General features: G+C 41.8%; 1 protein-coding gene across 8 annotated transcripts in view; it reads left to right on the forward strand.

Moving 5' to 3' along the window:
* The window catches only part of Ppp6r2 (protein phosphatase 6 regulatory subunit 2), a 95096-nt gene that overhangs the window by 3152 nt on the left and 66510 nt on the right, over positions 1-25434 (forward strand). For 7 of the 8 annotated variants that reach the window (XM_052748640.1, XM_052748636.1, XM_052748635.1 and 4 more), the window contains exon 2: positions 24116-24243. The gene's annotated coding sequence lies outside the window, so the exon portion shown is untranslated. Of the gene's footprint in view, positions 1-22711; positions 22816-24115; positions 24244-25434 lie in introns of those variants that run through there. The other variant, XM_052748638.1, reaches the window with a different exon arrangement.

Genomic DNA, 25434 nt, shown 5'->3' on the forward strand with positions numbered 1-25434 from the left:
ACAGTCTTTTTTTTTTTTTTTTGGTTTTTCGAGACAGGGTTTCTCTGTGTAGCTTTGCGCCTTTCCTGGGACTCACTTGGTAGCCCAGGCTGGCCTCGAACTCACAGAGATCCGCCTGGCTCTGCCTCCCGAGTGCTGGGATTAAAGGCATGCGCCACCACCGCCCAGCTGAATATACAGTCTTTTATTTTATTTTGTTTACAATATTGCATTTAAAATTATTGAAGGATATTTCATACCCAGAGAAATCTTATTTATATGATTTTAATGAGTTTTAGCAAGTAATAAACATCAGTGTTGACAGTCAAGGTGGCACATACTTTTAATCTCAGCACTCAGGAGTCAGAAGCAGGCAGATCTCTCTGAGTTCAAGGTCAGCCTAATCTATATAATGATTTCTAGGACAGCCAGGGCTACACAGTGAGATCCTGTCTCAAAAATAAACAAAAAATTAGTGTGGACATCTCTCAAGTCAATGTAGAACATTCCTATCTATCCCCCTGGAATTGTTTTTGTGTTCCTTTCCAGTCATTACAGTCATCCTCGAAATCTTCCAAGTAGTTGATTCTAGGTCCTCAGACTTTAAATGGAATTATAAAATATATGCTCCTTGCTGGGAGTAACACACACCTCTAATTTCAGCAGTCTGGAATCTGAGATAGGAAAATCATGAAGCCATTGGATCATGTGTGTGTGTGTGTGTGTGTGTGTGTGTGTGTGTGTGTGTGTGTGTATGAAGACCCTGTGTGAAAAACACACAAAACAACCCTTTCTACCTCAGCTTGTCTTGCTAGTTTTAGAATAAGCTCTCAAATTTGTGTCATTATTTTTGCTGTGAGTTTGACTGATATTATGTAGGATCTATATAGATCGAATTCAGAGTTGAATTATTGAGTCTTTTTATCTATGCATTTAATTTTATTTCTCCATTTAGATTTTTTTAGTAATTTATGTTTTCACTGTAAAGGTACATTTTCGTTTGAATTATTCTGAGCTGTTTTGTCTTTTGATGGTATTGTAAATGTTTTCAATATTTGTTGTACAAAGATATATTTGGGTTATGTATAATGGTAACATTCTGCATCATTGTGTAACTTATTAGCTCTCATAGTATACCCCCCTTGGATTTTCTACTTATATAATTATATCCGCAACTAAGGTAGTTTTTCTTTTCCTTCCCAATTGGTATTCCCTTTGTTTTACTTTTTTTTATTGCATTGAGTAGAAACCCCCAAACAGTGTTAAATGAAAGTGATAGTAATGGGCTTTCAGTGACTGAGAAAGTTACCTTTATTTCAATTTTGTGGAATTAAAAAATTATTGCTTCTTATTATTTTGTGAGTATAATATGAGAGTATGTGCATGCCATGGTGTGTATGTGGAAGTCAAGGACAACTTTGTGAAGTCAGTTCTCTCCTTCTACCTGTAAGTGGGTTCCGGAGATTGAGGTCACCTGGCTTGTGCAAGAGTGATTTACCTGGTAAGTGATCTCACTGGCCCCTGGAATGTTTTCATAATGAAAGAGTGTTGGATTTGGTCAGATGCTTTTTCTTCATCAATTCAGATGGTTATTTGACTTTCATTGATTTGTGGTATGTTATATTGATTGATTTTCAGATGTTAAAAAAAAACGCATTCTCGGAATAAATTCCTCTTGGCATGATGTACGTTCTTTTTGTGTGTATGATTTGGTTTGGTAGTGTTTGTTGAGGATCTTTGCAAATTTATGAAGAGATATTTATAAATGCCCAGTTTTCTTTTTTGTTCTTTTCTCCTCTTCCCTCCCTTCTCTCCCTCTTTCCTTTTCTTCTTTTCTGTGCTAGGATCAAACCTTTTGTATGCTTGGCAGAGCGCTGTCTTGTGGTTTGTTTTTCCAGGACAGGGTTTTTCTGTGTAACCCTGGCTGTCTTAGAACCCACTGTGTAGACCAGGCTGGCTGGTCAGAGATCTGCTTGTTTGCCTCACAGAGGCAGAGTCCTGGGATTAAAGGCGCACACCACAACTGCCCCTATTTTTTTTTTTTAAGATTTATTTATTATGTATACAGTGTTCTGCCTGCACTCCAGAAGAAGGCACCAGATCTCATTACAGATATGTAATGAGCCACCATTTGGGTGCTGGGAGTTGAACTCGGGTCCTCTGGAAAAGCTGCCAGTACTCTTAACCTCTGGGCCATCTCTCCAGCCCAGCTTTGTTATTTGAGACAGGGTGTCACTTTGTAGTTCAAGCTGGCCAGTGATCCTCATGTCTCAGCCTTCTAAGTACTGGGACTAAAAGATTTGATCCATCACTCTAGGCAGAATTCCATATAAATATCTATATAACAATTTTTGGCAGTATTGGAAATCAAACCTAGGGCCTTCTGTATACTAGGCAGGTGCTCTGCCATTGAACTATATTCTCAGCCAGTCTTGTTTTATTTTGTTTTTGGAGACAGACTCTCATTCTATAACCCTGGCTGGCCTGAAATCACAAGGTAGCCTCTGGAATGCTGCGTGCATTTATAGGTGTGAGCCATGGTGCCCAACAGGTGTAAGCCAGGGTGGCCAGCTCCTCACTTACTTTTGAGATGAGGTTTTGCTCAGGCTGGTTTTAGGATCCTCCTGCCTTAGCCTTGTGAATGCTGGGATTTATTTATTTAATGACAGGGCCCAGGCTGACCTCAAACTCTTGGCTATATAGCAGAGAATGACCTTGACCTTCTGAACTTGAATCCTGCTATTACCTTCTGTGTGCTGGGATTACAGCACGCCTAGGGTTCCATTTATTCTGGGCAAATGTTCTATCAACTGATGTATATCTTTAGACTCTACACTTTTTCTTTGAAAGATTCTTTGCTGGATGTAGAATTCCTGTTTGACTACTTTTTGTCTTTCAGTACTTCAAAGAATTATTTCATTGTTTTTAGCTCCTACTTATGATGTCAGCTATTATTGTTTTTTTAAATATTTATTTATTTATTATGTATACAGTGTTCTGCCTGCATGTTTGCCTGCAGACCAGAAGAGGGAACCAGATTTCATTATAGATGGTTGTGAGCCACCATGTGGTTGCTGGGAATTGAACTCAGGACCTCTGGAAAAGCTGCCAGTGCTCTTAACCACTGAGCCATTTCTCCAACCCACTATTATTGTTTAAATTCTTTTTTGTTGTAGTTAAGATATTTACTCCCCCTTTAGTTTAACTGTGTTCTAGGTATATTTATCCTTTTTGGACTGCTGGGTTGATATATTTAAAAACTACAAAATGGCTGAGTGTAGTGGTATACACCTGTAATTCTAGTAGAAACTGAGACAAGAGAATCTGAAGTTTGAGGCTAGACTCTGCTAAATGAGACCCTGTCTAAAACAAAACAAAACAAAACAAACAAACAAACAAACAGAACAAAAACTGGATGTAATGGCACAGACTGGCCTCTGTAGAGAGTTACAGGCCAGCCAGGACTACATTGTGAGACCCTGTCTTAACAAACAAACAAACAAACAAAACAACAACAAAAGATATTCCTTATTGTATTTTTGGGGGCTGGAGAGATGACTCAGCTATTAAGAGCTCTGACTACTCTTGGAGAGAACCAGGGTTTGGTTCCCAGCACCCACATGGCAGCTAACAACCATCTATGACTCCAATTCTAGGGGATCTGATGCCCTCTTCTGGCTTCTGTGGGCACTAAGCAGGCATCTAATGTACAGACAAACCACTCATACAAATTAAAAAACGAAAAACTAGAACAAAACAAAAACCTTTGGAAACTTTTTTTTCCCCAAGAGAGGGTTTCTCTGTGTAGCTTTGACTGTCCTGGAATTTGCTCTATAGATCAGGCTGGTCTTGAACTCACAGAGATCTGCCTGTCTCTGCCTCCTGAGTACTGGGATTAAAGGCAGATGCTACCACTGCCCGGCCAAAATGTTTCCATTAAGTAACTTTTGGGGCCTCAATTTCTTTTTCTTCTGCTTTGGGACTCGTGTGTGTGTGTTTGTGTGTGTGTGTGTGTGTGTGTGTGTGTGTGTGTGTGTGTGTGTGTGTGTATTTAAATTTTTAAATTTTTTTCTGTTTATAGTTGTATGTTTTCTATTTATCTTCAAATTTTGCTACTTTTTTCTATGTCTATTCTGTTATTAAGCACAATCAGTAACATTTTATTTCAGATACTGTCTTTTTAGTTCTAGAATTTCCTTTTTATATGTTTAAATTTTTTATTTTATGGGTGTTTTACTGGCATATATGTCTTTGTACCATTTTCATGGCTGGTGCCCATGGAGGCCAGAAGAGGGTGTTGGACCCCTTGGAACTGGAGTTGCAGATGGTTGTGAGCCCCCGTGTGTGCTGGGAGTCAAACTCCAGTTCTCTGGAAGAGCGGTCTGTTCACAGTGTCTGAGCCATCTCTCCTGTCTTTGTCTCTGTGTGTCTGGAGGCTCTCTGTAGAACCAGGCTGACCTAAAACCGTAAATGCCCCTCCCTCAGCTCCCAAGGGCTGGGGTCACATCTTTTCTTTACCTTCTGGTCTCTTCCAAAATCTCATGGACAGATTTATTAATGTTCTTTTGAAGTTCTTATCTGACAGTTTCAGTGCATGGTCATTTGTAAGTCCTAGCATTTACTTTTTCTCTGGAGTGTCACATTTTCTTTTTCACATCTCTAGTAATTTTCAGTTGTATAATTGACATTATGGATGATACCTTCTAGAGACTGTGGTTTATGTTATTTTCCCTTAAAGATTTTTTAGTCTTGTGAGATATGGTGGTGCATGCTGCTCAGAGGAATGAGTTTGGAGGATTTCTTTTCTTTCTTTCTTTTTTCTTTGGTGTTTCAAGGGTTTCTCTGTGTAGTTTTGGTGACTGTCCTGGATCTCGCTCTGTAGACCAGGCTGTCCTTGAACTCACAGAGATCCGCCTGGCTCTGCCTCCTGGGTGCTGGGATTAAAGGCGTGCACCATCACCTCCCAGAAAAGTTGGAGGATTTCTTTTTTTTTTGGTTTTTCAAGACAGGGTTTCTGGGATTAAAGGCGCGCGCCACCACCGCCCGGCTAAGTTGGAGGATTTCTTAAAGCCCAGGTTTTTGAGATCAGCCTGGGCAACAGAGTGACATTTGCTCTCAGCACACACATATAATAAACACATATAAACATATACTTAAACAAAACAACCAGAACAACAAACAACAATAACAGCAACCTGCTGAGCTTTTTTTTTTAACATTCAAAATGGATTTATTTTAAAATATTGTAATAACTATTTCCAGGCTTAAATAAAATTAAGTACCTTCCCCCCCCCAACGAGAATTGAGAATTTTTTTCTTGAGACTGGGTGGGACTCAATGTATCATAGGCTGACTGACTTGAACTCACATTGAGTTGGGGTTGAGCTTACCTTCCTCCCCACTTAAATATACCTCCCGAGTGCTAGATTACAAGTGTATCTCACAATGCCAGACCGAATCTTTCTGTTGCTGGATAGCAAAAGCAAAGCAGCATTGTGCTTGGTGGACATTTGGCAACATAATATTCTGTACAGTTTTTTTCTTTTTTAAACTGATGGGTATTGAACCAAGTGCCTTGTGCAGTGTAAGCATGTACTGTATGACCAAGTTACATTCCCAGGAAGAACTGAGCTGGGGTGGGGGTTCTGGTGACCGCCTTTAATCCCAGCACTCGGGAGGCAGGTGGATCTCTGTGAGTTTGAGGCAAGCCTGGTCTACAAAGCAAGTTCCAGGACAGCCAGGGTTGTTACACAGAGAAACCCTGTCTCGAAAAAACAAACAACTGCAACAACAAAAACCCATTAAGAATGTTGAGTTTGGGGCTGGCAGGATAGTTCAACAGGTAAAAGGGCATTCCATGCAAGCCTGACTGCTTTCCTTAGATCCCCAGAACCCACCTAAAAGTGGAGGGGAAGAACGCAGACTGGCATGTGTGCCTGCACTCTGACACATACATCACACACACATTACAGTGTAAATCTCTTTTGAAAACATTTTGTTTGGTCAGGCTGTTAAACTATGGGGACAGCACCTTCATACAATGGAGACTTAATTGTGGCCTTTGTCAGTGTGGGCCCTTTTGATTTTGACTTAAGTTTTAGGTCACAGCCATTAGTTCTAGAACATGGTTCTTAACTTCTAAATTGTGACCCTTCTGGAGTGTACTGGAAAATCCTTCTAATTTAGCAGAACTTGGATTCCAAATTTTGTCTCCTTAGATCTGGATAGCTTTCACCTTGCCTCAGCTGCTCTTGAGGCCGGAAGTCTTATACATTCCACCTCTTGCACACCCATGACAGCAGCAACCTTGGTTCCTTGTAGCTTCATATGTTGTTCCATCTGAGAATTTGGAGAGAAATTTAATACAAATTTGGGATTTTCTTACTTGTTGGAATTTCTTTTTGTTACTCTGAACTCTGAACTTTTCTTTTTTTAGGGTATGTGCACGAATACATGAGTAGAGGAGCCTACAAAGGCCAGAAGCCAGATCCCTTAGCGGGGTGTGTGTGTGTGTGTGTGTGTGTGTGTGTGTGTGTGTGTGTGTGTGTGTGTAAAATATATTTTTGAGGCAAAGTTTCACTGTGTAATAATCCTGGCTGGCCTCTATGTATGAGGCTGGCCTCAAACTCACAGAATGCTGGCATTAAAGGTACATGCCACTGTGATGGCTAATTTTGGTTGTCAACTTGACTCCCATCTGGAATCAACTAAAACCCAAGCAGGTGTGTACACCTGTGAAGGATTCTCTTGACTAGGAAGATCCACCCTAAATCTGGATTATTAGAGATCCGAAGACCCATCCTAATTCTAGTCACATCTTCTGGTGTGGCCTGCTTAAAAGAGCATGGACGAAAGCAGCTTTTGCTTTTTGCCCGCTTGCTCTCCCCTCTATAGCAAGTTCATCTGTTCTTCTGGGGCATTACTTCGCTGACAATAGAAGCTACTTCAGGATTCCATCTTAGACTAACCATCAGCCAAGACATCCAGCAGCCTCGTGGACTGAACAGCTACTGGATACTTAGCCAGCCACTGATGGACTAGCCAGACTGTAGCTTGTAAGCCGTTCTAATACATCCCCCTTTAATGTAGATAGAGATTCATTCTTTGATTCTGTTCTCTAGAGAACCCTAGTACAGCTCCCACACCCAACTGTTTGTTTGAAAAGAGATAGTATACTCCTGCTGTGTTGTCAGACTGGCTCAGGTGACCCGCTGACTCTTTTCTCAGCCCTGTAAGTGCTAGGACTAGACTCTTACTTTTTCTCTCAAGTCCACAACTTGTTTATTAACTAAATGAGCCTACCAGAGAGGGCAGTCAAATCCAAAAGGCAGCTTTGAGTTGACACAGTCCGGCACTCTTTAGCACGATATTACACACGTGACCTGAAGAGAGAAGAGCAATCAAGACTGAGCGGAGTAGAGGCTGACAAGGAGTAGCTCTGAGGCTGGAGGAGGCTCGATGTTACAGAATGCAGGCGCGAGACCATCACTCCACAAAGGAAGGTTGATCCGCAGTTTGAAATGTTGAGGTGAGAAATGAGAAGCAGTCTTTAGTAGTCATTGGCTTTTCTGACAGAAACAGTTGCTTGGAATGGTGGGAAGAGAGGAGTTGGAGACAGTGAGGGAAGGTAGTTCCTTTGGGAAATAGTACTCTAACCCTGGGATTGGAGAGATGTTTGTGGGATTAAAAGAGGACCCGTGTGTAGCTGTGCATGTGTGTATGTAAGCACTAGAAGAGGAAGAGAGACTAGAAATACTGGTGGGAGAGGTATCAGATGGAGCAGTTTGGGAGGACATGGGATGGAGTCTGGATTGCAGATGGAGGGGGTGAGCTTTGATGGCTCTTTATTTGTAACAGAAGTAAAGGCAGGAGATAGGATGGATTTGATAGAGTTGATGGAGGGGGTGGAGGTATTAACACTTGAGAACTTGCTTTTTTCTGTGAGTTAAGGAATAAGGATATTAGAAAGTTGAGGAAACACTAAAAGGATTAAGGTGGTTTATTTTATGATATGTATGTTTCTTTGTAACAACCCACCCCATTCATGAGTAGCTTAAAACAAGATTAATTTTTGGTCATGAGTCCAGGTTGGCAGCGTGGGTTGTGCACAGCAGGGTTTTCCATGGAGTCACCTTGGTTTACCTGAGGGACTGGGTCTCAGCTGGATGTTTGTGCCAGTCTCCAGGGTTTTGCTATCCTTAGGGAGGCCTGAAGAAGCTTGTTGAGGTTTAGTCAAAGAATTCAAAGGTGTTGAGTGGAAGCTGTGAAGCCTCTTGGGGATGAGGTTCTGGCACCTGTCTTGATAACTTTATTGGTTATAAGGGCTGCAGAGAGTGAAGGGGTGAGCAAAGAGACTTTACCTTCTCATTTGTTTTTAGGTAGGGTCTGACTATGTAGCCCATGCTAACATCAGAATTGCTATATAGCCCAGGCTGCCTCAAATTCATGGTAATCCTCCTGCCTACTCTCGAGTGCTGGGACTACAGGTGTGTGTAGTTGTGCCACTATGCCTGGCTCAGACTTCACCTCTTGAGACAAAGAGTTGTGTTTAAGATCATCACTATTATTATAAGAGAGGGAAACCATCTTCCTAGAGAGAGAATAAGAATCTAGGCTATATTTAATGTTTATTTGAGGTTCGGGGTCATCTAGAATGAATAAAGCTCAAACTGGATTTATTCATGGAAGCCTCCTCTGACCAGTGCTTCCCTATCATCCTCTCCTGCTCATGACTAATGACACTTCATTAGGTACTTGACTCTGTCATGCTGTTGTGGAATATTAGTTTAAGATGTGTTACATTCGTTTATGCTGTGGAATATTTATTTAATGATGCAAAGATGTGTGCATTCTTTTGTGTTGCATTTGTTTAACTCAGTGAAGCTGTGTTACTTTGCCTGTCTAAAACACCTGATTGGTCTAATAAAGAGCTGAACGGTCAATAGCAAGGCCGGAGAGAGAAATAGGTGGGGCTGGCAGGCAGAGAGAGTAAATAGGAGGAGAAATCTGGGGAAGAGAGCGAGGAATAAGAAAAGGAGAAGGGGCTGAATGGTGGTGGCGCACGTCTTTAATCCCAGCACTTGGGAGGCAGAGACAGGTGGATCTCTGTGAGTTTGAAGCCAGCCAGGGTTACAGAGTGAGTTCTAGGAAAGGTGCAAAGCTACACAGAGAAACCCTGTCTTGAAAAACCAAAAAAAAGAAAAAAGGAGAAGGAGAGGACACCAGGGGTTAGCCACATAGCCATCCACTGAGTAAGAAAGAAAGAAAGAAAGAAAGATATGTAGAATAAAGAAAGGTAAAAAGTCCAGAGGCAAAATGTAGTTAAAGAGAAACGGGATAATTTCAGTTAGAGATGGTGGTAATAAACAAGCCAAGCTAAGGCTGGACATTTATAAGGAAGAATAAGTCTCCATGTATTTACTTGGGAGCTGGTGGCGGGCCCCCAAAGAGTACAAACCAACTACACCATGCATGTGTTGGGCATTTTATATAAATTATATTTTGTTTTGGTGTTTTGTTTTTTTTTTTTTTTTTTTTGCAGACACAATTTTACTCCAAACCCTGGCTGGCCTGTAACTCAATATATATATATATATATATATATATATATATTCAAGGCTCTGGTTGGCCTTGGAATCATGATGAACCTCCTGCTTCAGTCTCTTGAGTGCTGGGATTTCAGGCATGCATGAGTATCACACCTGGCTTAAGATTATCTTGTGAGGTATATACTGTCACCATCTAAAGCCTATATTAGAGGGCACAAACACAGAATTGAGGACTTGAAGAACCTAAGGGATGGCTGATGGCACAATCCATGTTCTCTCACTAAGGCAACCATATTCTAGTACATTTAATAAAAGAAAAAGGAGTCATCAAAGAAAATGCAGAAGAAATGACTAAGATGATAACCTTGGGCTAGTTGAGAAATGATGGAGGCTTTTGCTTTTTGCCTGTGAATAGAAGTTACAATAGACAACCCGAAGCCCTGAGGTGTTCTGAGCTTTGAGCGACTGCGCCTTTGTAGTACCCACACATTGCAAGGTCCATGCAGTGCTAGCTTTCATGATTACTTCTCTCTCTCTCTCTCTCTCTCTCTCTCTCTCTCTCTCTCTCTCTCATAGTAATTTATTTAACTTTATTCTATGTGCATTGGTGTGAAGATGTCAGATCCCCTGGAACTGGAGTTACAGATAGTTGTGAGCTATCATGTGGGTGCTGGAAATTGAACCCAGGTTCTCCGAAAGAGCAGTCAGTGCTCTTAACTGCTGAGCCATCTCTTCAGTACCCGAGGTTACTTCTCTTAATTGTGGCTAAGATAATCCTAAAGTTAGAGTTCCTTGGCTCTTAGTTCTTCTGTACTTCCTGTTTGCACTTCACCTTCGCTGGTTGCCCCAGGTTCCTCCTTGGTGCTTTTTAGTGTTATATTATGCCTGTTTGGTAATTTTATTTATTTATTTATTCCTCTCTCTCTCTCTCTCTCTCTCTCTCTCTCTCTCTCTCTCTTTCTCTCTTGGTTTTTCGAGACAGGGTTTCTTTGTGTAGCCCTGACTGTTCTGGAACTCACTCTGTAGACCAGGCTGGCCTCAAACTCACTGAGATCCTACTGCCTCTGCCTCCTGAGTGCTGGGACTAAAGGCATACGCCACTGCTGGGCTCATTATTGTTATTATTTGAGACAAAGCCTCACTGTGGAGCCTTAGTTGGCCTGGAACTCACTACATAGACCAGACTGGCCTAGAACTCAGAGATCTGCCAGCCTTTGCCTCCAGAGTGTTGGGATTAAAGGTGTGTGTCACCACACCTGGCTATTGTTATATTGTTGTTTTTAATAAGGTGAATCTTTGTGCGTGTGTGCATGTGAGTGCAAGTGCCTTTGGAGGCCAGAGGTATCAGGTTCCACTGGAGCTGGAGTTACAGGAAGTTGTGAGCTGCCCTCCTGGGTGCTGGGAACTGTACTCAGTTCCTCTGCAAAGGCAGTATGTGCTCTTAACCATTGAGATACCTCTCTGGCCTTGGTAATGCTTTTTATCAAATTTGTCTTTAGCTGTTCTCCTTTAGAGTCTCAGCCACAGTATTCCCTATCCTGCCAGCCCTTGGCCAAGGGCTCCCATTCTGATTCTGTTGTTTTTTTTTTTCAGCACTGTTGTATTGAGAACAAACATGGTGTGGGTACTCTCTCTCTTATGAGTAGGGTAGTATGATGGTCTTTGGTTCTTTGTAGTTGATTCATTTTTCTCTCTAACTTCCTTGGAGGTGTCTGCTGTTTGCCACTGTTCTAGGCAACGGTAGTCCTAACAGTTCTCTTTTCTGGAGCCATATGTTTTTTCTATTACACATGCATCAGGTATTTTCCGAAGATGATAAAGCTGATTATTGACAAGCTGGATGGTAGTAGCACACACCTTTAATAACAGCACTTGGGAAGCAGAAGCAGTTGGATCTCTATGAGTTTGAGGCCAGCCTGGTCTACAGAGTGAGTTCCAGGACAGCCAAGGCTAAACAGAGAAATCCTGTCTCAGAAAAAAAAAAAAAAAAAAAAAAGTTGATGAGTGACAGAAACTGGCCTTTATTTGTGGTCTTTGTAGCTAGGGAGTATACTGCTATGATCTGGCCTGTTTACTTCCAGTTCTCTGGCTGGCTGTTATTTGGTTTCATGATGGGTCAAGACCCTCAACATGGGGCTCATTATTGTTAGCCAGCTCAGTGTTGGCCAGTTCTGTCCTTAACTGGAAGAACTGACACAATTAATGGTAAAGTTTTTTTACTTTTCACTGTGTCTTCATCATATCTAAGGCGTAGGAGGATGCTCCTGAGAAAACCAAGAGACACGAAGAGCCTGGCAGAGCCCTTGATGTTTAGAGGGAATTTGTGTTAAGTCACCTGTCTGAGACTTTGCTGGACTACTATGTTGAGAGTTAGAAGATCCAGGAGCTTGCAGCACAAGCAAGCCAAGCCTAGGCTAGTACTGGAGCCAGCTGCCAGGTGCTTAGTTCTCACTGTGCAGCAGTTGCAAGGCAGATGCTGTACATGTGAATCTTAACATTGTCCACTTGGTGGGATGGGAACTCAGAGGTAGGCAGGGTGCTTTGGATTGGATTGTATGCTCCCTTATTATATAGTCAAGCCCTAACCTAACACCCAATCTAGTCAGGGCGAAATGATTAAGAAAACAATGCCTGGTGGTGGTGGCACATGAATTTAATCCCAGCATTTAGGGGAATCTCTGTGAGTTCAAGGCCAGCCTGGTCTACAAAGCAATCTCCGTGAGTTCTGGGACAGCTAGGGCTACACAGAGGAACTCTGTCTCAAAAAATCAAAGACGGGGAGGGGGGGATTTAAGATAGATGAAGACATGGGGGTAGGGATCTCAAAATTGGGTTAGCTAAAATGGCAGCTATCTGTACTAGGAAGAAAACCAGCTAGCACTTGATTTTGACTTCTACTAGACTCTTAAATTATGAGAAATAAATGCTGTTTTAATACGCCCCCCCCCCCCCCAGCCTGTGTTTTGCATAACAAGTTGAGCCAAGATATCAGTCAGTGGAGGACTCAAAGTCTAATTGGCTGGGATAGAAGGGTGGGCAGGAAAACCTGCTGGCCTCAGAGCTTCTGTTGGCTTCAGAATGTATCCTGCATAGTATTGGCCTGGGCAGTGTTAAAAAGTAGAGTAATTAACATTTGAAGATTTTGAGCCAGATGTGGTGGTGGTGGTGACTCATACCTGTAATCTCAGCAGGCTGAAGCAGAAAGAATACTGCTAGTTTAGACCGAGCCTGGGTTATAGTACTAGACTCGATTTCAAACAAAACTAACAACTAGAAGATTTGGAGATCATTCTGGGCACAGTAGCACACACCTTTAATCCCAGCACAGGCAGGCAGCTCTCTGAGTTCCAGCCCAGCCAGGGCTACACAGTGAGATCTTGTCTCAAAACCAAAACTAAACAAAAACTTTGGAGATGTAAAAAAAAAAAACCTTTATATCCCTGTTGACTGTCGTCTACCTGGTGTTTCTGTGGGTAAGCATCTTATCTGTCTTGTCCAGCAGCCTTCATCCTGTCTGTCTTCTCCATCTAGCTTCCTTCCTTTCGCTTACATCTTGCTGCTCCTTCTCTGGAGTGTCTTGATTCTAGAACCCTGAGCAGGGGCAGTGAGGGAATGAAGAAAGGACAGATATGGGGCCAGGTGGGCCATGTGCACTCTGATGGAGTTGTGCCTACTGCCACATTGAGGAAGTTCAACATGTTTATTTTGTACAGCATGGGGGGAAGAGTTAGGCAGGAGGTGTCCGCAGGAGATGCAGATGCCTGAGACTTGAGACTGTAAACACCCGGGAGGAGGGAACCTGCAGTTGCTAGGGCTTTTTGTATATACTGGTCAGTTGTCTGTAATTAGGGCACTTGGACCAGAAGGCAGCTTTGCCTCTCTGAGCCTGACCCAGAGCAAAGGCTTTTCCATTTCCTACTGATCCCAGGCTTATGTCAAACAGTCCCCTTAGAACCTCTCAGGGTTTCCTCTGTTCCCTACACTGCCCTGTGCTAAAGGTCTCTGTATTGCAATCCTTGTTTTAGGATATGACAGGAGAATCAACAGTTGGGCGGCTGGCACTTTTTTATTGCCACAGTAAGAAAGGTTTTCGTTATAGAGGCCTGGAGTTTTAGGATGTTCACTTCCAATTAAAACCATTATTCCCTTTTTCCCTTTCTCTTTTTGTGTCTCGAGTGAGTCCAGACTGTGCTTTCTCTGCTCTTGGCCCAATACTCAGACAAGTTTGTTCATCAGGCAGTTTGATATATGTGTGTGTGTGTGTGTGTGTGTGTGTGTGTGTGTGTGTGTGTGTGTGTGTGTAAATATTTTTAATTTTAATTTAATTAACTTTAATTTGTATTTGGAGACAGGGTCTTACTTTGTAGTCATGGCTGGCCTGGAACACATCTGACTCTGCCTCCCAAAGGTGTGTGCCACCATACCTGGCTAGATTTTAATTTTATGTTTAGTTATGTGTTTGTGTATATGAGTGCAGGTGTCCTTGGAGACCAGAGGCATCGGATCCTCTGGAATTGGACTTACAAGTGCTTGTGAGTCACTCAGTGTGGATGCTGGCAACTGAACTTTGGGTCTTCTGCAAGAGCAGTATTTGCTCTATCTCTCTGTCTCTCTCTTACACACACACACACACACACACACACACACACACACACACACACGTATGTACACACACTTCTTCAAATTTAATTTGGTTTATTTATTTATTTATTTTTTTGGTTTTTCGAGACAGGGTTTCTCTGTGTAGCTTTGCGCTCGCGCTGTGGCCCAGGCTGGCCTCGAACTCACAGAGATCCGCCTGCCTCTGCCTCCCGAGTGCTGGGATTAAAGGCGTGCGCCACCACCGCCCGGCTAATTTGGTTTATTTTTGAGACAAGGTCTCACCATATAGCCATAGCTGTCCTGGACTCACTTTGTAGACTAGGTTGGCCTTGAACTCAGAGATTGGCCTAGTCTGCCTCCCAAGTACTGGGATTAAAAGTATACACTATGCCAGGTGGAAATGGTACACACCTTTAATCCCAACAGAGGCAGGTGGATCTCTGAGTTCAAGGCCAGTTTGGTCTACAGAGCAAGTTCTAGGACAAGCTCCAAAGTTACACAGAGAAACCCTGTCTCAAACCATGCACCCCTCCCCCTTAAAAAAGCATGCTTTACGACACCTGGCTGTGAGAACACGTGTGTGTTGTATGTCATTGTGCGCCCCAGTCTCACCCTGTAGACCAGGCTGGCCTCGAACTCACAGAGATCCTCCTGGCTCTGCCTCCAGAGTGCTGGGATTAAAGGCGTGTGCCACCACCACCTGGCAAGAACAAAAAACACAAGACTTCTAATTTTAAAAATCTATCCTTTTTTAATTTAGAATTTTAAAATTAGAAATGTGGTCCTCACCTTTCCCTAGTTCTGTTCCATAGAAGCTAGTTCATTCAAATTCGTTAAAAACAAATTTTGTGTTTTGTTTTTGTTGTCTTGAGTCGGGGTCTCTCTATGTAGCCCTGGCTGTCCTGGAACTGATATAGACCAGGCTGGCCTCTAACTTATAGATATCTGCCTGCCTCTGCTTCCCAAGTAGTGGTATTAAAGGTTCTTGGCCCAATATTTTATTTTGTTTTTAATTACATGTATGTGTGTGTATCACATGAATGCAAGTGCCCACAGAGACTTCAAGTCCTCTTGTAGCTAGAGCTCCAGGTGGTTGAGCTGCCACCTACCAAGGGTGCTCAGAACTCAATTCAGGTCTTCTGCAAGAGCAGTACATTCTTTTAACTTCTGAGCCATCTCTCCAGCCCCATAGCATTTTTTTTTTTTTTTTTAAGAATATCAATGAGGGAGCTAAAGAAATAGCTCAGCAGTTAAAAGCACTAGCTGTTGGGGCTAGAGTGGTGGCTTAGAAGTTAAGAGCATTCATTGGCTGTTCTTCCAGGGGACCCAGGTTCAATTCCCAGCACACATATGACAGCTCACAGCCATCTGTAACTTCAATCCCAGGGCCTCTAAGGGCAGTGCGTGCACATATTACACAGACCTACATGCAGGCAAAACACCCATGCACATAAAAACTTTTTTTTTTTTTAACCAAAAAAGCTGGGTGTGGCAGTGTATACCTTTAATCCCAACATTTGAGTTCCAGGATAGCCAGTACTATATATAGAGACCCTGCCTCAATAAATAAATAGACAAAATAAAATAAAATCTTAACATTTTTATTTATTGTATATGTGTGTGCATCATGCGTAGTGGGGGGTCATGCATGCCATTCATGCATATAGACAACTTTCTGGAGTTGGTTGTGCCATCTACTTTTTTTTGTTTGTTTGTTTGTTTTTGTTTTTCGAGACAGGATTTCTCTGTGTAGCTTTGTGCCTTTCCTGGAACTCACTCTGTAGCCCAGGCTGGCCTCGAATTCACAAAGATCCGCCTGGCTCTGCCTCCCGAGTGCTGGGATTAAAGGCATGCGCCACCATCGCCCGGCTTCCATCTACTTTTTTTTCTTTCTTTCTTTCTTTCTTTCTTTCTTTCTTTCTTTCTTTCTTTCTTTCTTTCTTCCTTCCTTCCTTCCTTCCTTCCTTCCTTCCTTCCTTCCTTCCTTCCTTTTCTTTCTTTCTTTCTTTTTTTTTTAATTTTAAGAAGGGCTTACCATGTATCCCTGGATGGCCTGGAATTCATTCTGTAGACCAGGCTGGCCTCAAATTCACAGAGATTCCCATCCTCACCCCTGGCTTCTGCTTCCTAAGTGCTGGACTAAAGATGTGTGCTGCCATGCCCAGCCTCTGTCCATCCATCTCTATGTGGGTTCTGGGGACTGAACTCAGGTTGCCAGGCTTACGACCTTTTACCCACTGAGAGCCATTTTGCTGGTTCTACTACATTCAAATTCTGTAGGTATTTAATTCTTAGCTATTTATTAAGTTAATGAAATAAAAAGTAACTACTTGTATTTAAAGACTTTCTGTATATTAGTTATTCTGAATTGTTTACATTAAATTATCTTTTTTGTTCGTTTGGTTTTTTGAGACGGTTTCTCTGTGTAGTTTTGGTGCCTGTCCTGGATCTCACTCTGTAGACCAGGATGACCTCGAACTCACTTAGAGATCTGCCTGGCTCTGCCTCCTGAGTGCTGGGATGGATTAAAGGCATGTGTCACCACTGCCTGGCTTTGTTTGTTTTATAAGACAGGGTTTCTCTGTATATTCCTGGCTGTTCTGGAACTCACTCTGTAGACCAGACTGGTCCTGAACTCACAGAGATTCACCTACCTCTGCCTCCCCAGTGCTCTGATGAAAGGCATGCGCCACCATGCCTGGCTAAATTATCCTTTTTCATTATAAGTATGTATTATCCTTTCAAAGACAAGGAAAATGGAGACAGAAAGAGAGGCTACTAGATTTGTTCAGGGCCTTTTTTTTTTCTTTCTTTTCTCCTATTTTGAGACAGGGTTTCTTTGTGTGACCCTGCCATCCTGGAACTCATTCTGTAGACCAGGCTGGCCTTAAAGTACTCAGAGATCCACCTGCCCCTGCCTCCTGAGTGCTGGAATTAAAAGTGTGTGCCACCATGCATAGCTAAATGAGTTTTTTAAAAGAGAGGGTGTTATCAAGTTGCTTAGGTTAGTGATGAATTAGTAGTGATCCTCCTGTCTGAGCCTCTCAAGTAGCGGGGCTACCAAGCTCAACTAATTTTTAGTTGTGATAAAATTTATGTAATTTGAAATCCACCACTGTAGCAATCCATACTGTATGTCGTCACTATTCAAGTCCAGAACTTAAAATTTTTTTTTTTACAAAACCTTTTATCTTCTCAATTCTTTACCCCCTTGAAGTAGAATAAGGTAGGAAAGACCAGTTATAACACACACTGATTTATTTAGTGGTTCACCTCAAGCGCTGCTTGTACTGCCTTTTGCCAAGCATGACTTCACATGGTACCTGGAACAGAATGACCTGGAGAAATGGCATAAAATAGTAGATTGTTGCCCAGTAACAACCTGACCAGTTTTGCTAACTCTCCCCACCTTGTGGTTTTTGATATAAAATGAGAATGCAAACTGAACCCCAGACCTAGGCTTTTCAGGAACTATCTGGGCTTTAGTCCACTGGTGAACACATTTCCTCTCATCTACTCTCATTGATGTTGGAGTGCTTATTCCAGAAGGATCCCTGACGCTTCTGCACTGTTAGGGATGAACTCGGAATCTAGCACATGGTAGGCAAGCACTCCATCATGGAAATGTAGTCCAGCCCCATCTTGTCAGATTGAAACTTTGTACATACTATATCATAGCTGTTAACTCACCCTTCCCTCAGCTCCTTGGCAACTAACTGCTGTTGAACTTTCTGTCTTTGAAACGAATTTCCTCATATAAATGGGTTTATGTGGTATTTTTTCTTTCTTTTCTGGTTTTTTTTTTTTTTTTGAGACAAAGTTTCTCTGTGTATCCCTGGCTTTCCTGGAATGTTCTGTAGACCAGGCTGGCCTTGAACTCACAGAGAGCCTTCTTCCTCTGAATTTCCTTTTTGATATTGAGTAATATTCCATTGTTTATACCCATCTTCTTTGGTATTGGGAATTGATGCAATGTCATATGTATGTTAAGCATACACCTTACCACTGAGCTACCTCCCTCAGCTACCTGTGTCCTATTTTGTTTATTCATTCATCTGTTGATGGACACTTTGGTTGTTTGTACTTTTAGGCTCTTATCTTCCAGTTTCTTTTTTTTTTTTTTTTTTTTAGAGGAGGGTGTCGAATCCTCTGGAACTGGAGTCACAGACAGTTGTGAGCTGCCATGTGGGTGCCAGGAACTGAACTCGGGTCCTCTGGAAGAGCATTCAGTGCTCTTAACCGCTGAGCCATCTCTCCAGCCCCATTCTTTTTTTTAATGAGACAGGATCTTTCCACATTTTTAGTATTAATTTTTAATATACAAAACAGTGGATTTCATTATGATCTCATGTATACATATCATTGTACTTTTATATTCATACTCCATCACCTTTCCATGTCTTTCCTCATGCTGATCTCCTTCCTCCTCCCAGAGTCCCTCCTTTTTGCTTTCACATCTTTATGTATATGTATGTATGCATTAAATATATAAATATCTAGATTCTATATGGGGAGACATGAAGGTTTTTTTTTTTTTTTTCGAGACAGGGTTTCTCTGTATAGTTTTGGTGCCTCTCCTGGATCTCGTTCTGTAGCCCAGGCTGGCCTTGAACTCACAGAGATCTGCCTGGCTCTGCCTCCTGAGTGCTGGGATCAAAGGCATGCACCACCACCGCCCCTCATGAAGTTTTGTCTTTTTCTTTTCCCTACATAGTTGCTCTTCTACTTTATATCCTGTATATATATTTATATAAATTACACAATAAGGAAAATCTTGTTTTTTTTTTTGGTTTTTCGAGACAATAAGGAAAATCTTGAATTTTGCAAGAAAGAAGGAAAAATCACCTTACCTTCTATGGAAATATTTTGTTTATATCTTGTATTCAATTCAAGAAAAACATTGGTTTCTTTTCTTTCTTTTTTTAAAAAAGATTTATTTATTTATTTATTTATTATGTATATAGTGTTCTGCCTGCACGCATGCCTGCACTGCAGGCCAGAAGAGGGTGCTAGATCTCATTACAGATGGTTGTGAGGCACCGTGTGGTTGCCAGGAATTGAACTCAGGACCTCTGGAAGAGCAGACAGTGCTCTTAACCTCTGAGCCATCTCTCCAGCCCTCTTTCTTTCTTTCTTTCTTTCTTTCTTTCTTTCTTTCTTTCTTTCTTTCTCTTTTCCTTCTCTTGAGACAGGGTCTCCTGTATAGCTCTAGCTGGCCTGGAACTCAGTATGTAGACCAAGCTGGCCTTGAACTCATAGAGATCTGCCTGCCGAGTGATGGGATTACAGCCAGTTTGCACAGCTGCTTGTATTTTATTAATATACCTGATATATATATATATACAATATATATATGTATATATATATACAATATATATATTGCATATATATATGTATATATTTATATATATATTTGCACCAGTCCTTGGAGTTATTCATTTCTCTGAGGACTGTCTGTTATATTTGAAAATGGTGGTTGAAGAGCACAATTTATAGTGCATTTCCTCTAGGAGTTGAGAGGGATTATCATTTAGCTTGTGATCAGATGTCTGAGTGTTCTGTTGCTGTGAGGAGACACCATGGCCAAGGCAACTTTTTTTTTTTTTTTGGTTTTTTGAGACAGAGTTTCTCTGTGTAGTTTTGGTGCCTGTCCTGGATCTGGCTCTGCAGACCAGGCTGGCCTTGAACTTACATAGATCCACCTGGCTCTGCCTCCCAAATGCTAGGACTAAAGGCGTGCGCCCGGCCAAGCCAAGGCAATTCTTAGAAAAGAAAACATTTGACTGGGACTTGCTTACAGTTTCAAAGGGTTAGTCCATTGTCATCATGGCAGGGAGCATGGTGCTGGAGTAGTAGCTGAGAGCTTTAGATCCTGAGTTGCAGGCTTCAGGCCAGAGGGACAGGGACACTGGACCTGATGTGGGCTGTTGAAACCTCACAGTCAAGAGCTGGGTATAATATCACACATCTTTAATCTAAGCACTTGGGAGGCAAAGGCAGGCGGATCTCTGTGAGTTTGAGACTAGCCTGGTCTATTTAGTGAGTTTCAGGACAGCCAGGGTTCTGTAGTGAGACCCTGTCTTGAAAAAAGCCAAAAGAAAGAAGAAAGGAAGAAAGAAGGAAAGAAGAAAGAAATGAAAGGAAGGAAGAAAGATCACTCAAAGCCCATCCCCAGTGACACAGCTACTCCAACAAGGCCGTACCTAATCCTTCCAAGTAGTTCACCAACTGGACACTAAGCATGCAAATATACGAGCCTATGGGAATCAATCTCATTCAAACTACCACACCAGGAATGTGCATTTGTTAATGGTAGCAGTCTACTGTTATGAAACTGGCAACTTCAATAGAAATCCTTGTCATATCCTTAGGTTCTTTTTATATTTTAAATTAAACAGGGTTACTGAAAACCAACTTCTTGCAACTGTATAATATTCTTTGAGCACATTCTCTCTATACTGCTTTCTCCCTTTTCTTTTCTTACTCCCATTTGTTCCCCCAGACAAATTTGCTTCTACTTTCATATCATCAGTACATATATGACATTATGTATCTATAAAGTCTAGGAGCCATAAATGAAAGAAAACATGCAACATTTATCTTTCTTAGACTGACTTAATTCACTTAATGTGAATATCTCTAGATGCAAAGGAACAAAACAATGTCTTGCTGTATTGCCCAGACTGGCCTTGAACTCCTGGCCTCAAGAGATTCTCTTTCCTCAGCCTCCTGAGTAGGTGGCACTATAACCAGGTTCACAGTACCCATGATCCTTGGATTGTTTGGTGTGACATTCTAACTACTGAGCCAGTTAGTCAAATATGGAATGGATTTATATTGTTAGTAATTTTTTTTTTTTAGAATAAGTAACAAGAGTTTTTTAGTTCCTTAATTATGAAATGTTCCCATGATTTGGATACAACTAAACATAGTGTATCAGTTTTGTGTCCTTGTGACCAAATAGCTGAGCAGATCAAGGGTGGAAAGATGATTTTTGTCTCACAGTTTCTGAGTTTTCAATCTCTCTTTCAGGGAGGGTATGGTGGAACAAAGTAACTTGTGGTGCTATTGTGTTCCCCAAAATATTGTGCACCCTAATAAACTTATCTGGGGTCAGAGAACAGAACAGCCACTAGATATAGAGGCCAGAAAATGGTGGCACACATGCCTTTAATCCTTAATCTGCCTTGGGAGGCAGAGATCTATCCGGATCTCTGTGAGTTTAAAGCCACACTGGAGGCAGCCAGGCATGGTGACTCATGCCTTTAATCCCAGGAAGTGATGAAAGAAAGCAGAAAGGTATATAAGGCGTGAAAACCAGGAACTAGCCTGGTTAAGCTTTTAGGCTTCTGAGTAACAAACAGTTCAGCTGAGAGCCATTCAGATGAGGACTCAGAGGCTTCCAGTCTGAGGAAACAGAATCAGCTGAGGAATTGGTAAGGTGAGGTGGCTGTGGCCTGTTCTGCCTCTCTGATCTTCCAGGGTTCACCCCAATACCTGGCTCAGGTTTGTTTTTATTAGTAAGACTTTTTAAGATTCCTGCTACAGTTACTTACATTATGCTCTTAAGGAAACAGAAGGAAAAAAATGCCTGGACTAGGTGGCTTCTTCCATTTTCTCCTTTTCTTCCATTTGGATTCCTACCTTAAGAATTGGTGCTGCCCACCTTTAATCCCAGCACTCGGGAGGCAGAGGCAGATGGATCTCTGAGTTTGAGGCCAGCCTGGTCTACAGAGTGAGTTCCAGGACAGCAGCAGGACTGTTACATAGAGAAACCCTGTTTTTTTTTTTTGTTTGTTTGTTTGTTTTGTTTTTTGTTTTTTGGTTTTTCGAGACAGGGTTTCTCTGTGTAGCTTTGGAGCCTGTCTTGGAACTCACTCTGTAGCCCAGGCTGGCCTCGAACTCACAGAGATCCGTCTGCTTCTGCCTCCCGAGTGCTGGGATTAAAGGCATGTGTCACCACCGCCCGGTGAAACCCTGTCTTGAAAAAACAAAAAAAGAAAAGAAAAGAAAAAAAAGAAGCAAAGAAAAAATAGGAGGAGGGTGGCTGGGAATTAGGAGGTATTTCTAAGTGCCTGCAGGTAAGCATGAGGAACTGAGTTTGAATCCCAGCACCCTCTTAAGCCAGGAGTGACAGTGTTGTGGAACATTATTTCAACTATGTAGAAATGTGTTACATTTGTTTGTGATGCAGAATATTACTTTGAATGGCCAATAGCTAGGCAAGAGAGGGATACGCAGGGCGGGCGGGCCGAGAGAATAAGCAATAGGAGAAATTTAGGCTAAAGAGAGAAGAATGAGAGAACGAGAAGGACACGCCCCAAGCCAGAAGCCAGGCAGCTGCCTGACATGAGAAGCAGTGAAAGTAGGAAATACAGAAAGAAAGGTTAAAAAAAAAAAAAAGGCCTGAGGCAAAACATAGGTGAAGAGAAACGGGATTATTTAAGTTATAAAAGCTAGCAAGAAATAAGAGCTAAGATAAGACTGAACATTCATAACTTAAAAAAAAAAGAATTGGTGCTGCCTACTTCAGAGCAGCTCTCTCTCTCTCTCTCTCTCTCTCTCTGATTTTTTTGGAATAGGGTTTCTCTGTATAATCCTGGTTGTCCTGGAACTCACTCTATAGACCAGGCTAGCTTCAAACTCTCAGAGATCCATCTGTGTGCATCACCACTGCCTGGCCAGGGTAGGTCTTAATAGCTCTTAGTTAATGGTCTCTAAAAACAACAATAACAAAAAAACCATGTTTTTAATCATGTAATACCTACCTCTGTACCCCATACCATTTTATTTTAAATGAGTGTTTTACTTGCATGTATATGTCTGTATGCCATGTGCTTGTTGGGTAACTGTGGAAGCCAGAAAAGGGTGTCAAATTCCCCAGAACTGGAGCTGTGGTTGTTGAGCCATCAGGTGGGTGTTTGGAGTTGAACCCAGGAAGAGCATCCAGTGCTCATAACAAACAGCTGAGCCATAATTCTAGCCCCACCCCCCCACCCCCGTGTAAAGGTTTTTAATGTTGGTTTACATTTGTGTGACAAAATACCCATATAAACAACTTATGGGAGGAGAGATTTGTTTCGTCTCTAGTCTGAGTGGTATTACCTTGTCATAGTGGTGTTAGTCTACCATAGTCTATCAGATCATAGTTTGTATATCATGGGAGCCAGGAAGGACTGAAAAGAATGAGGGAAGGAGGGAGAGAAAGAAAAAGACAAGGAAAGTATGACTGCTTAGCTAGCTTCTCCGTTTTTCTGTTTTATTCTGTCCAGGCCCTCAGCCTATGAGATAGTGTCAACTATACATTCAAGGCAGTTCTCCACACCTTAATTAATCATCTCTCAAAATGCCCTCAGATACACCCAGAGGTACTTTATTGCTCTCCTAGGTCTCATTCCAATCAAGATTACAATCAAAATAACAGTTCTTGATTTCTTTTGTTTTCCTTGTATTTTGCCTGACTTTTTTTGGCTGTCCTGGAACTCGTGCTATAGACCAGGCTGGCCTCAAACTCATAGAGATCTAACTTCTTCTGCCTCCTGAGTGCTGGGACTAAAGGTGTACACCACCAACCTTCAACATTTTTTGTTAGTATGATGTTGCAACTTAACAGGATCTAGAATTACTTGGGAAATGGACTTCTGGTGCATGTCTATAGGAGGTTATCTTGATGCAGTAATTGAGAAGGGAAAACCTGCCCACCATGGGTGGCACCATTCTGTAGGCAGTGGTCTTAGACTGTACGGGAGGAGACAGTGGGCTGATTACAGGTATTTGTTAATCTTTTCTTTGACTGTGGATGTAATGTGACTAACTGCTTCAAGTTCCTACTGCGTTGATTTCTCTACCATGATGGACCTTGAACTGCGAGTTAAAATAAGCCCTTCCTTAAGTGGCTTTTGTAAAGTATTTTATCACAGCAACAGGAAAGAAACTAAGAAAATTAACTTATAAAGGAAAATTAGTGTTTTTCTCTTATTTTTCAGGTAAACAGGCTGAAACTCTTCCCTGAATGAAAATATCTTTTTTAAAGTTGCATATATACAGAAGAAAAAACCCAAATGCTTTTTATTTTGCCTGAACACAAGATTTAAACAAGGTACAGCCATTGAAGGTAAGTTGATCTTTTTTTTCTTTATTTTTTTTTGGTTTTTCGAGACAGAGTTTCTCTGTGCAGTTTTAGTGTCTGTCCTGGATCTCGCTGGCCTTGAACTTACAGAGATCTGCCTGGCTCTGCCTCTCACGTGTTGGGATCAAAGGCGTGCGCCACCACTGCCCGGCTCAAATTCTACGTCATTGTACAGTTTACTCAAATACATTGTGTAGATGGACATTCAAAGATTGGATGACAGTGAAATCTTTTGTTTCTGTTTTTTTGAGGTGGGGGGTCTCACTGGCCCATTGAAAGCCTTTCTTTTATAATCCAACTTGATGTTGGAATTCTCTCTCTCTCTGACAGGATCTCACTATGTAGTCAAAACTGTTCTTTTTTTTTTTTGGAGCTGAGGATTGAACCCAGGGCCTTGTGCTTGCTAGGCAAGCGATCTACCACTGAGCTAAGTCCCCAACCCCTCAAAACTGTTCTTAAACTTATGATTCTTCTCCCTTGTGCCCTGAATGCTGGAATTCTGGGTGGACATCACAACACTTGGTTCATGTAATTTCTTGCCAACACTTTGTTGTACTAGAAATTCAGGTAGCACTCTAAAGGGCAAAAGACAGGACACTGAGCATTATGGCAACTCTTTTGCTTTGTACTGAAGAAAGCATTTATTTTCTTTAGAATAAAACATGCTCAGTGTTCTGTTTCTTTTTCTGTTGCTGTGATAAAGCACCACTTTTCAAAAACGAATGAGACATAAGTTCGTAGATTTAAGAAGCATGTTGTATCCCAACTAATATGAAATAAGAGAGAAAATAGGCTGACAAGATGGCTCAGTGGGTAAAAGCTCTTATTGCACAAATCTGATGGCTTACCTGAGTTTGATCCTTGGAACCCATGGTGGAGGGAGAGAATTGACCCCTAAAAGCTGTCTTCTGATCTTAAGACATGTGTGATGACACATTTGCTCCTGTACTAACACACATCACACACACACAATAATGATAAATAAAGCTTATTGTTTATTTATTTATTCATTCATTCTTTTTTTTTTTTTCTTTTTGAGACAGAGTCTCTGTATGTAGCCCCAGCTGTCTAGAACTCACTACAGAGATCAGGCTAGCCTCCAACGCACAGAGACACCTACCTCTGCCTCTCAAGTGCTGGGATTAAAGGCATGGGCCACCATACCTGGCAGTGATA

This window comes from Peromyscus californicus, unplaced genomic scaffold, assembly GCF_007827085.1.
Source record: "Peromyscus californicus insignis strain IS unplaced genomic scaffold, ASM782708v3 Scaffold_20__1_contigs__length_68692818, whole genome shotgun sequence".
Lineage (NCBI taxonomy): Eukaryota > Metazoa > Chordata > Mammalia > Rodentia > Cricetidae > Peromyscus > Peromyscus californicus.